The 14,401-nt window shown below is 46.6% G+C and overlaps 4 non-coding genes across 4 annotated transcripts; 3 read left to right on the top strand and 1 right to left on the bottom strand.

The window, feature by feature from the left end:
* On the top strand, positions 1-140 carry LOC124717499. The gene has a single exon (XR_007005765.1). It is a non-coding gene; the product is annotated as a U4 spliceosomal RNA (small nuclear RNA).
* Positions 141-2,456: 2,316 nt separating this feature from the next.
* On the top strand, positions 2,457-2,596 carry LOC124717498. Its single transcript, XR_007005764.1, has one exon. It is a non-coding gene; the product is annotated as a U4 spliceosomal RNA (small nuclear RNA).
* Positions 2,597-4,917: 2,321 nt separating this feature from the next.
* LOC124717497 lies at positions 4,918-5,057 on the top strand. Its single transcript, XR_007005763.1, has one exon. It is a non-coding gene; the product is annotated as a U4 spliceosomal RNA (small nuclear RNA).
* Positions 5,058-7,728: 2,671 nt separating this feature from the next.
* On the bottom strand, positions 7,729-7,895 carry LOC124717487. The gene has a single exon (XR_007005758.1). It is a non-coding gene; the product is annotated as a U1 spliceosomal RNA (small nuclear RNA).
* Positions 7,896-14,401: the final 6,506 nt, after the last annotated feature.

Below are 14,401 nucleotides of genomic sequence, written 5' to 3'. Positions count from 1 at the left end.
ATCTTTGCGCAGTGGCAATATCGTAACCAATGAAGTATAACTGAGGTGCGATTATTGCTAGTTGAAAACTTTTACCAATACCCCGCCAGAGAGACGTGAAATACCGTCTCTGTGGCAATTTTTGGCAACCCCTGAGGGGGTGTAAGTGTCATAGAAACAATGCTTCAAGCTGTGTTTATCTGTGTACTCATTCTGCACTTGTGGAAGTGTTTAGCTGATGGTTGTTGGGGACCATGTACACAGACTAGGCTGTGTTCACTGATGAATTGTGTACATGTCTTAGGGAGCTGGTGAGAAACATTCTCCTCAGTGTAAGATGATGTGCAACTGCTATGTGTGAAAAAAGATGCCATTGTGGACAGTTGAAATGTGGTTCTGTCTAGTGGCAATTCTTGCTCCATAACATACTTGTGGTACACACATGCAGTGATTACTGATAAATGTAGGATTTGACAAAACTTCTGTCAGAATTTAGTGGAGGAGACTAGGGCAGTACAGTGAAAGTTGGTGAGTGTGTGGGAGGCAGGTGTTGTACTTAATTCATTTTCACAGCACTGCCAGTGTTATAATTTGTGTTTGTGTCCTGATGATTAGATGCATGTTTGATCCTTTTTGGACACTGCTGTGTGTACACCTTGATAATTAGAACTTATGACCATGGAACTGCTGTTGATAATATTGGGCAATGAGTCTGTTGACTTGAGATGATTGATGTGTTAGGCTGCACAGTGCCTAGTAAGGGCACTCACATTGAGGACAGTGTCCTATCTGGTGTGTGTTACATGAAGCAGGAAGAACTGTAATGTTGTGCAAGGCTTTGCCTCATTTTGAGAATACATACATGTGCTGTAGTGTGCAGAGCAGAGGGATTGAAAGAAAGGTAAGGGCTAGTAGCTATTTGGATCGTAGCTAATGCAGTCCCTGATGTTGAGGTTTTGTTGAACCTTTATGTAGCTTACATGTTTCATCTAAAGGCTGCTGGTGGAAAATCTCCTTCATGCAGTGATAACAGTGATTGTGCAGTAGAATTTGGTGGGCTGCAGCCATAGCATTTCCATTTTGAACAGTGTGATTAATGCATTTCTTGGTGTATTCCTTGAACTGTGGATTTACTGTGCAAATGTGACACATAATACATTGTGATAGTTTAAATGGGATGGTGAGCTTAATGATGGTCCAGTGTGCTATGAGAATGTATTGCATGTGGAATACTGAAGAGAGGGAACCAGTGCTTGTGGGGTAAATTTTGTGACTGTATCTGTGAATATAAATCATAGAATGCAATGTAAAACACAGTGGTAGAGCAAGTGTAGGTGAGAATAGTAGCAGGTGCATTTTTTTTTTTTTTTTTTTTTTTTTTGAGAGCAGAAATAGTTGGCTTGTCATGGCTCATTCTTTCTGTCTCTCTTCATTTGAGAATATGACTCTTCCTATATGCAAAGTGAGCAAAATTTGCTGCCTACTATAGCACAAATGGACCCATAGAAAATGTCTTATTGTTTGGATCTGTTATGAATGGTTGGCACTCGAGATACTATTTAGCACACATTCAGATATTTTCATTTTTGTCAGGCAATATATTAGCTGGGGCCAATGAGACAGCAGGCAGGTTTGGATACTGTTAGCTTTCTATGATTCTTCTTGGACAAGAACATAAACAACAGTAGAGGAGTCCAAAATATATATTTTTGGGCAGGTTGTTTGGCGCAATGTGGAAGAAGCGTGTATCTTGTATATTTAAGACTGCAGCACGTGTTCCCAGCGCTATGAAGCAATTTACTGACTGATTTCTAGTTGTACTTTCCTGCAAGGTAAACTCATTTCAACAACTTAACCCAGCTACATGAGAGGATTTGTAAATCTCATTTCATTGTGTTTCCAGGGTGCCTAATCTGTTACACAAATATTTCACCAATCGACATTAATCAATTTCACGGCATGATTCGAGTAAAACTAGCATTTTACTGCTCAGTACGTCAAACAGCTTTTGCTGAGAAGTGTATGGTTTGTTAAGTCAATGTAAATGCAGTTGGCAGTTTCCTTGGTGTCTAGTACTAACCAGCGGTCACAAAATAACAAAATCTAACGAAGAGTCTTAATGGGTGTGCCGGTATTTGCTAAATGAGGTTGTGCTACTTTCGTCTGTGTGGGGGGTAGGCGAGTGAGCAGTAGCGCGCCTGACGGTCAAGGGGAGAACTACTGTGCAGTTTTGAGCGTTTAAGATGGCGGTGAGTGGGCGTGTAAGCAACTATTAGACACAAAGAGCAAAGAACAGAAAGTCTGCCTCTAATAAAATGTATTTTACTGTTTTTTTTTCTGTATATTTCTGTATTTGTTTCCCCCAATGGAACTTGAGTAGTGTAAGGTAATACTGATAGGTATCAATGACGCAAGTACTTGTAGGTGTTTGGAACGAACGTCAGGTATAAATAGCAGTGCCAGGCGCTAGGTATTTAATCTTTGCGCAGTGGCAATATCGTAACCAATGAAGTATAACTGAGGTGCGATTATTGCTAGTTGAAAACTTTTACCAATACCCCGCCAGAGAGACGTGAAATACCGTCTCTGTGGCAATTTTTGGCAACCCCTGAGGGGGTGTAAGTGTCATAGAAACAATGCTTCAAGCTGTGTTTATCTGTGTACTCATTCTGCACTTGTGGAAGTGTTTAGCTGATGGTTGTTGGGGACCATGTACACAGACTAGGCTGTGTTCACTGATGAATTGTGTACATGTCTTAGGGAGCTGGTGAGAAACATTCTCCTCAGTGTAAGATGATGTGCAACTGCTATGTGTGAAAAAAGATGCCAATGTGGACAGTTGAAATGTGGTTCTGTCTAGTGGCAATTCTTGCTCCATAACATACTTGTGGTACACACATGCAGTGATTACTGATAAATGTAGGATTTGACAAAACTTCTGTCAGAATTTAGTGGAGGAGACTAGGGCAGTACAGTGAAAGTTGGTGAGTGTGTGGGAGGCAGGTGTTGTACTTAATTCATTTTCACAGCACTGCCAGTGTTATAATTTGTGTTTGTGTCCTGATGATTAGATGCATGTTTGATCCTTTTTGGACACTGCTGTGTGTACACCTTGATAATTAGAACTTATGACCATGGAACTGCTGTTGATAATATTGGGCAATGAGTCTGTTGACTTGAGATGATTGATGTGTTAGGCTGCACAGTGCCTAGTAAGGGCACTCACATTGAGGACAGTGTCCTATCTGGTGTGTGTTACATGAAGCAGGAAGAACTGTAATGTTGTGCAAGGCTTTGCCTCATTTTGAGAATACATACATGTGCTGTAGTGTGCAGAGCAGAGGGATTGAAAGAAAGGTAAGGGCTAGTAGCTATTTGGATCGTAGCTAATGCAGTCCCTGATGTTGAGGTTTTGTTGAACCTTTATGTAGCTTACATGTTTCATCTAAAGGCTGCTGGTGGAAAATCTCCTTCATGCAGTGATAACAGTGATTGTGCAGTAGAATTTGGTGGGCTGCAGCCATAGCATTTCCATTTTGAACAGTGTGATTAATGCATTTCTTGGTGTATTCCTTGAACTGTGGATTTACTGTGCAAATGTGACACATAATACATTGTGATAGTTTAAATGGGATGGTGAGCTTAATGATGGTCCAGTGTGCTATGAGAATGTATTGCATGTGGAATACTGAAGAGAGGGAACCAGTGCTTGTGGGGTAAATTTTGTGACTGTATCTGTGAATATAAATCATAGAATGCAATGTAAAACACAGTGGTAGAGCAAGTGTAGGTGAGAATAGTAGCAGGTGCATTTTTTTTTTTTTTTTTTTTTTTTTTTTTGAGAGCAGAAATAGTTGGCTTGTCATGGCTCATTCTTTCTGTCTCTCTTCATTTGAGAATATGACTCTTCCTATATGCAAAGTGAGCAAAATTTGCTGCCTACTATAGCACAAATGGACCCATAGAAAATGTCTTATTGTTTGGATCTGTTATGAATGGTTGGCACTCGAGATACTATTTAGCACACATTCAGATATTTTCATTTGTGTCAGGCAATATATTAGCTGGGGCCAATGAGACAGCAGGCAGGTTTGGATACTGTTAGCTTTCTATGATTCTTCTTGGACAAGAACATAAACAACAGTAGAGGAGTCCAAAATATATATTTTTGGGCAGGTTGTTTGGCGCAATGTGGAAGAAGCGTGTATCTTGTATATTTAAGACTGCAGCACGTGTTCCCAGCGCTATGAAGCAATTTACTGACTGATTTCTAGTTGTACTTTCCTGCAAGGTAAACTCATTTCAACAACTTAACCCAGCTACATGAGAGGATTTGTAAATCTCATTTCATTGTGTTTCCAGGGTGCCTAATCTGTTACACAAATATTTCACCAATCGACATTAATCAATTTCACGGCATGATTCGAGTAAAACTAGCATTTTACTGCTCAGTACGTCAAACAGCTTTTGCTGAGAAGTGTATGGTTTGTTAAGTCAATGTAAATGCAGTTGGCAGTTTCCTTGGTGTCTAGTACTAACCAGCGGTCACAAAATAACAAAATCTAACGAAGAGTCTTAATGGGTGTGCCGGTATTTGCTAAATGAGGTTGTGCTACTTTCGTCTGTGTGGGGGGTAGGCGAGTGAGCAGTAGCGCGCCTGACGGTCAAGGGGAGAACTACTGTGCAGTTTTGAGCGTTTAAGATGGCGGTGAGTGGGCGTGTAAGCAACTATTAGACACAAAGAGCAAAGAACAGAAAGTCTGCCTCTAATAAAATGTATTTTACTGTTTTTTTTTTTCTGTATATTTCTGTATTTGTTTCCCCCAATGGAACTTGAGTAGTGTAAGGTAATACTGATAGGTATCAATGACGCAAGTACTTGTAGGTGTTTGGAACGAACGTCAGGTATAAATAGCAGTGCCAGGCGCTAGGTAGTTAATCTTTGCGCAGTGGCAATATCGTAACCAATGAAGTATAACTGAGGTGCGATTATTGCTAGTTGAAAACTTTTACCAATACCCCGCCAGAGAGACGTGAAATACCGTCTCTGTGGCAATTTTTGGCAACCCCTGAGGGGGTGTAAGTGTCATAGAAACAATGCTTCAAGCTGTGTTTATCTGTGTACTCATTCTGCACTTGTGGAAGTGTTTAGCTGATGGTTGTTGGGGACCATGTACACAGACTAGGCTGTGTTCACTGATGAATTGTGTACATGTCTTAGGGAGCTGGTGAGAAACATTCTCCTCAGTGTAAGATGATGTGCAACTGCTATGTGTGAAAAAAGATGCCAATGTGGACAGTTGAAATGTGGTTCTGTCTAGTGGCAATTCTTGCTCCATAACATACTTGTGGTACACACATGCAGTGATTACTGATAAATGTAGGATTTGACAAAACTTCTGTCAGAATTTAGTGGAGGAGACTAGGGCAGTACAGTGAAAGTTGGTGAGTGTGTGGGAGGCAGGTGTTGTACTTAATTCATTTTCACAGCACTGCCAGTGTTATAATTTGTGTTTGTGTCCTGATGATTAGATGCATGTTTGATCCTTTTTGGACACTGCTGTGTGTACACCTTGATAATTAGAACTTTTTCGTATACAGTTCACCACGTCCTTTCACATCCCCTCAAGCTCCCGAAGTGCCGCAAGTCTGCAAGTCACGAGACGCTACGCTAGACGCTTTTTTTTTTTTTTTTTTTCTTTATTGTATTTCAATTCCCCTATCGGGGCGGGCTGGCAGCAGCATATGCGCTGCTCTTCAGCCGAAAGACATAGAACAAAACAATAGAAGACACTTAAAAACAGCAAAGGAGAGAAGAAGGCGAACATAGATATAAAAAGGGAGAACATCATGGAAGGCAATATACAAAAAACGGGGTGACTGTAAAATGGAGATAAAAAACTGTTTAAAAGTAGCACACACAAAAGGCCACACACTGCGACGATTAAAAGAAACACAAGGCACAGTATGACTGGAGCATAAAGGTGTCGACGGCTGGCATAGCACACAGCGTAGCACTGACGGCGAACCTCCAGGCAGCACACAATTAAAATCACACCTCTTGACGCACACGAGAAAAGCACGAAACACAACACTGACGTGGCACACTGATGTTGATCAATACAGAGGATCTGCCAGGTTCAAGGAGATGAGGGAGACCTGAAGAAGGGAGGGAGGGGAAGAGATGGGGGAGGGGAAATGGGGGGCGCTCGGAAGAGGGCCAGGTAGGGAGGGATGTGGGAAGGAGAGAGGCAAGTATGGGGTGCAGGGTCTCAGGGGAGGGGGGGATGGAGGAAAATCCGCTCTGGGAGAAGGAGGAAAGAGGAGAAGGGGGCCCTGGGGAGGGGGGGGGGAACAAGGCCGGATTATAGTTGGAAGGAAGGGTATATGTCACGGCGAAGTTCGTCATCCGGGAGGGGGAGGCGTTGGAAATTGCCCTGATGAAGGAGATGGAGGGTGTGGAGGTGGAGAGAGGGAGGGATACAGCGATAGAGGCGCGGCAACGGGCGGGGGGTGGAGAGGAAGGAGGAAACCAGAGGGTGGGGGGGATCAACCCTGCGAACAATGTAAAGGATGCGGAGATGTTGGAGGAACAAGAGGAGGTGGGGGAAGGGGATCAGTTCATACAGGAGCCGTGTGGGGGAAGGAAGGCGGATACGGAAGGCAAGGCGGAGCGCATGGCGTTCAAGGATTTGGAGAGCCTTGTAAAAGCGGGTGGGGGCGGAGATCCAGGCGACGCTGGCATAACAGAGGATAGGACGGATGAGGGATTTGTAGGTGTGGAGGATGGTAGAAGGATGCAATCCCCATGTCCGGCCGGACAGGAGTTTCAGCAGGCGGAGGCGGGAATGGGCTTTCTGCTGGATGGTCAGGAGATGAGGGGTCCAGGTGAGGTGTCGGTCAAGGGTGAGGCCAAGGTATTTCAGGGTGGGGGTGAGTTGGATAGGACGACCATAAAGGGTGAGGTAGAAATCTTGGAGGCGGAAGGAGCGAGTGGTACGGCCTATGATGATTGCCTGGGTTTTGGAGGGGTTGAGACGGAGGAGCCACTGGTTACACCAAGTGGTGAACTGGTTAAGGTGGGTTTGGAGGGTACGTTGAGACCTTTGAAGGGTAGGATAGAGAGCCAGGAAGGCGGTGTCATCAGCATATTGGAGAAGGTGAACTGGTGGGGGTGGCTTGGGCATATCAGCTGTATACAAGAGATAAAGGAGAGGGGAGAGGACAGAACCCTGGGGGACGCCAGCCGTGGGATAAAAGAGACGGGAGTTGGTGTTGTGGAGGGCGACATCGCTAGACGCTTGCTTCCGGCCCCTCATATACTTGGCAACGGGCGACAAAGCGTTCGGCTGTGTGACGCCACGTGTACGCCGGCTCGCGCCACTGCGGTAGCCGTTCGTGCAGGGAATGCCGCGCCGTCCAATTGCGTTTCTTGCTTATTCCGCTGATGGTCAGAGAAAGCCAAAACTTGCCTCTCGACCATTAATAGGGATGTCGTATCAGAGTTAGATCGCTTGTGCCATCTCGCGGCTGCCGCTGCAACTACTGGCCTGCGTCCCTCGCGCTTATCGAACAGACAGTGTGCTGGCTCTGGGTTTGATGCCAGGTCGACGCACTCGTGTAGTACGCACCTGGCGCGAGTGCTGCTGCGTTTGTCAATCTCTTGCGGAGCACGCTGCTGGCCGAGTGCTGAGGCGCACTAGTTGCCAACTGCTATCACCAAATACTCCGTTTAGAATTGAAATAAGCACCGGTACAGCGCGAACACAGTCCCAGATACCAAAAATAATGCGCCCGAGTTGCATTTGGAGTAATTGCGGGGGTCAGCTCGACCGAAGTGCAGTGGAAGAGCCTCACGCCCGAGGAACCATCCTTTCTTTTCTTCAAAGTAAAGTGCCCTCTGGACATTTCTGTTTAATTGTAAAAGCTGTAACATAAAATGGTGCTTACACTCGATGGCGATGATATAAAAAGAAAACAATGTAATTAATATATATAATTAACTGAATACCAATAAAGTTGTGTCAGAAAGAACACTAAAACATAATACACTCACCATCATTTCTCAATACAACGATGGTATGGGATCAAAAAAATGGTTCAAAAGGCTCTGAGCACTATGAGACTTAACATCTGTGGTCATCAGTCCCATAGAACTTAGAACTACTTAAACCTAACTAACCTAAGGACATCACACACATCCATGCCCGAGGCAGTATTCGAACCTGCGACCGTAGCGGTCAAGCTGTTCCAGACTGAAGCGCATAGAACCGCACGGCCACACCGGCAGGTGGTAGGGGATCAGTTAAGAAACTAATAAAAAAGGGGAAACAAAAATGATAAAAAGAAACAAAAGGGGTACTTCCAGCGAAATTATTCACTGTAAGTGAAGTGTTCTCTGATATCTGTACAATAACGCAACAGATCAAGTGTTGGCAAAATGTTCGCTGTACTTCGTTGAACAATGCAATCGTTGATGACATTCCCACAGGTATGCCATGTACCGCACGGCGTCACTGAGTTGTAACTCAAAAACGGCGTAGGCAGTGTGTCCCAGTAGCCAGGCCATGAAGTTGCGCTTTGTTTTTGGGTGCAGTTTAAAGTCAGGTAGGATAATCCACATTGGTGTCACGCTGGAAGGTGTAGTCTGGCTGATAAGCCCCACCATCAATTGGCACAACTCTCACACGTAGCGGCACTCTATAGGGTGGTAGGTCTCTGGTGTAGGCAGCTCCACACTGGCTGCACTCATTTTCTTGGCTGAAGTGGATGTCTGCTTGACGCTGCTTAGTCGGAAAAATGCGATTGACGACACGGTACCACAACGAACTGATGTCTGGCGGCAGGAATGGGTTGTTAATATTAGCGCATACCTGCTTCCAGACGACCGTTGGCATCCGTATTTCCGGTTTGTGCGCTGGTGGACAGCCTAGAACAGCTTCATAGATCCGTCGAGCTGACGTATTCAGATCTGTAGCCGCCTCCTAGACATAACTGCGTGCTAGATAAAATTCGCTGACGTAGGACATCTTGAAGGGGGTGCCCGCTACCTAAACTGGAACTCATTGTGGCTGTGGCCGGTATCGATCTAATATGGCTGCCGTCGACCCTTTCGGATGGTCGGTATGCAGCGTCGCTGTTCGGTGGATGAGGAGTGCCGTGCACTTCCGCTGGAAGTCGATCAGGCCCAGTCTCCCCCAAGTGGACGCAGGCGGTGGCTCGCACTTTGAAGATGGAGTGTTGCCACAGCAGCCAGCAAACTGCTTGCATAATCGATTTTCTCAGAAGTTTCGGGGCTGTCAGCCGCTGGGCGACATACCACACCTTGGCGAAGATCGTCGTGTTAATGACAGACGCTGCCTGGTGGAGGTTCAGACGTGGGTTGGCGTGGCAACTGCACAGTCCCCTGATGGTGTTGAGTAGTAGTCTCCACGTGAGTGCCTGCATTATCTGAGGGCAGGCACACACCTGCAGTCCCAGCTATCTGTGCTCCTGGATGATCTTGTCCCACCTGCATTTGTCATCAGGAAGGTGCAGTCCGAGTGGGAGCAGGACAGTTTTGCGACGGTTAATTGCAGCTCCAGATGCACCGTCATAGATGTTCAACACTTGGCGTGTGGATTCTATGTCTCTCGTGTCTGCCAGAAAGACGCCGGACGTCGTCTGCGTAGGAGACGCAGCGTAGAGTAATATTGTTAAGAGGCACTCCACTGACTGCATTTCCTAAGGCCCTCAATAGTGAGTCAATAGCCAGCACAAAGAAGAACATCGATAACGGGCGTCCCCGACTTTCAGAGCGACGCATCGGGACAGAAGTGGTACAGTATCCATTTATTGCCACCACAGAATTTGCCCTGCGAGTATATTCCCGACGACATTGATAAAATGTAGTCCAAATCCCATTCTTTCCATGACGCGGAACAGGTACAAGTGACTGCTGCTTTCGAAGGCATTAGCGAAGTCGACCGATAGTATGCCAATCTGAAGTCTGTGCACTGCCGAGTAGGAAATGATCTCTCTATACGCCGATGCTGCAGTGAAAATTGTCCTTCGAGCAACTCCGCACGACTGGTATGGGTTGACCACTTTGTTGATGATTGCTCTTAGTTTGGAGGCCACACACCGCGCCACGAGCTTGTAGTCTGCGTTTAGCAAAGTTATTGGTCGCAGGTCTTGCCTTGCACCTTAGGAATTAAAACTACTCGACCTTTTAAAAATGAACTGGGTACATCACATCGGCTGAGTACTTTACTGGCCAGTTAAGTAAAATGTTATCTAAAAATGCCCCAAAACGCCATATAAAATTCAACTGGGAGTCCGTCGGGTCCTGGTGACTTTCCTTTGGGACACGGCTTTAAAACAGAGATGATGTCGTCCCTAGAGAGTTCTTCTACCAATTGCTGACGATCCGAGTCATCGAGGCTAGTGTGGAGATTGAGCAACAGGTCTCGCGTGGCCGCTGGGTCATTATCGAGGACACTGAAGATCGAGGTAAAGTAGTCGGTAGTGTACGCGACAATATCAGCTCTTTCAGTGAGTTCGACGCCCGCATCTGTCACTAGACGCTCCACGCGGTTTAGTTTCGCCATTCTCTTTTTCCCTAGCGAGGTGATATACCGTGGCAACTTCATCACTTAACAGACTAGTGGGGCGACTACGTACCAACAGTCTTTTCGCAGGAGACGCAGGACGTGGCTTTTGATTTTGTTAAGCCTCAGACAGAGGGGAGCGTAGTCTTGACAGGCGCTACAAAAGCATCCGCGAGGCACTGTTCATAAAATTCCAGTGTCTTTCTCTTCCAATAGGCAGCCTGCTTACAATACCTTTTCGCAGCAGTTCATAGCTCTGGCATTTCTACCGCGACTCACCATGCGAGAGTCGAAGGGTAGTTATTTAACTTCTGAAGACACTGCCGCTACACAAAAAGGATGTCCGTACGCAGATTCGCCGCGCCAAGGTGGGCGATGTTTAGTTTCCAATAACGCGTAGGAGCCGCCCTATTATAACCCTGTAGACGTATGGTACACAGATAAGCACAATGATTGCAGAAGACGACAGGAAGAACTTGAACGCCGAGCAAGTTGTTGTTCAGCTGGCGAGAAACATAAATTCTATCAATTCGGCTAGCGCCGGTGCTACGCATCTGCGTGTACTGCGTTGTATGAAGGTTAAAATGACGCCACGTGTCTATCAAGTCCGTCTTACTAATAAGATGCTTAAGCTCGGGACATCGGGATGGTGTCGGTATTTGGTACACATCTGATGTCACATAGTTAGTTTCCACCAATAACAGTGGGACGGTTTGTTGCTAAAAAGGGGGGGGGGTGCCGCTACACAAAAAGGATGTCCGTACGCAGATTCGCCGCGCCAAGGTGGGCGATGTTTAGTTTCCAATAACGCGTAGGAGCCGCCCTATTATAACCCTGTAGACGTATGGTACACAGATAAGCACAATGATTGCAGAAGGCGACAGGAAGAACTTGAACGCCGAGCAAGTTGTTGTTCAGCTGACGAGAAACATAAATTCTATCAATTCGGCTAGCGCCGGTGCTACGCATCTGCGTGTACTGCGTCGTATGAAGGTTAAAATGACGCCACGTGTCTATCAAATCCGTCTTACTAATAAGATGCTCAAGCTCGGGACATCGGGATGGTGTCGGTATTTGGTACACATCTGATGTCACATAGTTAGTTTCCACCAATAACAGTGGGACGGTTTGTTGCTAAAAGGGGGGGTGACGTCCTAGGTGAAAAACAGTTTTCTGGCGCGTCGGTTGTTTCCGCTAGAGGGTGCGTACACGTTGACAAATTGTACTCCTCTGATTATACACGCAATAGCTCGCTCGTTAGGTAGGAGTTGGACGTGTCTTGCTTCCAAATCGTATTTGTGCACGATAGCAGTGCGACACTTGGTATAATGATCCATATTGTATAGCACCTCATAACCAGGAATATTGTTAAGGACTGGCATCGTTACTTCTTGAATGAAAATGTCATAAGCGCCACTACATATAAAAGTTGTTAAAGACAAGGCCTTGTGAAATTTTGGAATGGTATTTATATTGACTGGTAAGACTGAAAATGCACCAGTCTGTCTATACTTAGCTGACATTTAAATTTGGTTAAAGGGGCTTAAAAACGACGCAGACAACTTTTATTGCATATACTTTCAAGAAGTAAGGTAAAATGATTTGAAGAGCGCAGGCTATTAATAGGAGTTAAATACGCACAGCGCACTGCAGCGCACTTCCGTAGGAAGCACCCCCTTGTCGCGCACCTCACCCTCTACTGCATCAGCTCCTCGTAGCCGCACCACCTGCCAACTCTTTCGGCGTGGCGCGTCGCGCTGCCCGAGTCCTGCGGCGCTGCCGCTCACGTCAGCGATTGTTTACGCTTCCGCTGGGGAAGAGGGCGCCGGTCAGGGTGGCCGAGCGGTTCTAGGCGCTACAGTCTGGAACCACGCGACCGCTACAGTCGCAGGTTCGAATCCTGCCTCGGGCATGGATGTGTGTGATGTCCTAAGGTTAGTTAGGTTTACGTAGTTCTAAGTTGTAGGGGACTGATGACCTTAGAAGTTAAGTCCCATACTGCTCAGACCAATTTGAGCCATTTTTGGGACAGAGGAGTGCCGCCCCGGTCTTTCTACCGCTTCGCTGGTACCGTGCCCCGCTCCCTCGCCGAGTTTAGCAGCTCCTCCAGATTCCTCGTCTGCTCTCGAATTTTATTGTACCTGTCCAAGCATCTCGACCGCACAGTGCCAGAGAACTGTGATTCTACGTCACTGCCACTCTCTGCCAATGGCGAACTCGATAATTCCTCCATATCCTCTTCCTGATTTCCGCGTCTCCTGCTTCTGCGTTTTCGTTTCTTTGTCTGTTCGATCGCCTGATCTTCTGAGACGTGCGGTGGCGAGACACTGACAATCATCTGCTCAACCGTTTCGGTATGTAATCTCCGCCATATGAGCAGGTTCAATTAAGGGAGCTACCTGTTCCTCAACCTGTGTGGACGTTGTGGGGCGCCACAGCAACCGCTTCCTGCTCAATGTTCTCATTGGTGTGTCTTCTATGGGTATTGCACGGGTCGCCTATGTGGGCAATTCAGTCTCACATGTTCCACTGACTGACAAATCGAACACGTTGGAGGCTGTCTGACATACGATATTTGCTCATGCTCGCCTGCAATGTTTAGTAGTGCACATGCTTTGATTCATGCATATCTAAGCATCAGGTTGACTCCTTCATCCTTAATGAAACCTTCCTCCAACCTCATCACATTGTCCGCACCTCTCCCTTTCTGCTTCACCATACCGACAATCCCCTTCTGCTCGCCCGAGGTGGAGTTGCTATTGGCCACTTCAAGCATCTCGATCTGGCCACAATCCCTCCTGAATGACCCAACTGAACACCTTCTCTTCAGCATCTTTTTCCCTCCCTCACCATTACCTGTAGCACTATCTGTATCCTTCCTGCAGCTCCTCTCCCCTACGACTTCATTTCCCATGTTGACCATACCTTCTCCACCTATATGATTGCTAACCTCAATATCCACAGCAATGACCCTATTCACCCATCGGCGGTGACATCAGTTCATTACCACCGTCCATTGTGACCTTGTCTCTCTCCCACAACACACCTGTCCTGAAAGTAACTCTATCCCCGATGTTATCCTCGCTTCCCCCAACCTCCTTGGTCGCATCACCGTGAACATCCTCAATCCTGTTGGTAGTGACCACCTCCCTGTCCTTCCCACCATCTCCTCTGTCTATGGTACCCAGCGGTTTCTCCAAGGTATGTCCATGACTACTATCGTGCTGACTGGGATCCATACCTGGAATCCAGCGCTCCACTGGTCGAAAGCCACCCCGTCACCTTTCACTGACTGCTGACATCACCCATGTCTCTTCCTTCTTTCAGAAGACCATCACTGACACGGAGGCCCATGTCTCGACCAAACTCATCCGCCTTCACTGTTTCACACTTCCTCCACAGGCCATCCTCCTACACGAATCCCGCAGGCTCTACCACTCTTTCTTCCGCATCTGTGACTGGGATACACACATCCACCACTGGCAATTACAGTGACATATCTGGAACATCCTTACAGTCACGAAATGTTGGGACTGGCGGCAGACATGCAAATGCCTCAACTCCACCCCCCTGTTAACTTCTCAAAGTACTGGTCAGCCTTCCACCACCTTACTGATAGCCTTCGTACCCTACATTACCTTATCCTCCACGACGATCGCCCCCATTCTCAGTAAGGCTAACCATTTTTCTTCCCATCTCTCTGAGGTCTTCTCCATTCCTGACAATCCCCATTTTGATTACTCCCTCTTCCCCACTGTCCTTGACCGCACTGATACCTCTGTCCCACTGCTCGGTTCTAGCTTCCAGTACTTGGATCAGTTAGTCCCCTCAGA

Source organism: Schistocerca piceifrons, chromosome 9 (assembly GCF_021461385.2).
Source record: "Schistocerca piceifrons isolate TAMUIC-IGC-003096 chromosome 9, iqSchPice1.1, whole genome shotgun sequence".
Lineage (NCBI taxonomy): Eukaryota > Metazoa > Arthropoda > Insecta > Orthoptera > Acrididae > Schistocerca > Schistocerca piceifrons.
Note: the sequence above shows the minus strand (reverse complement) of the source record. Positions and strands in the feature narration are given on the sequence as shown.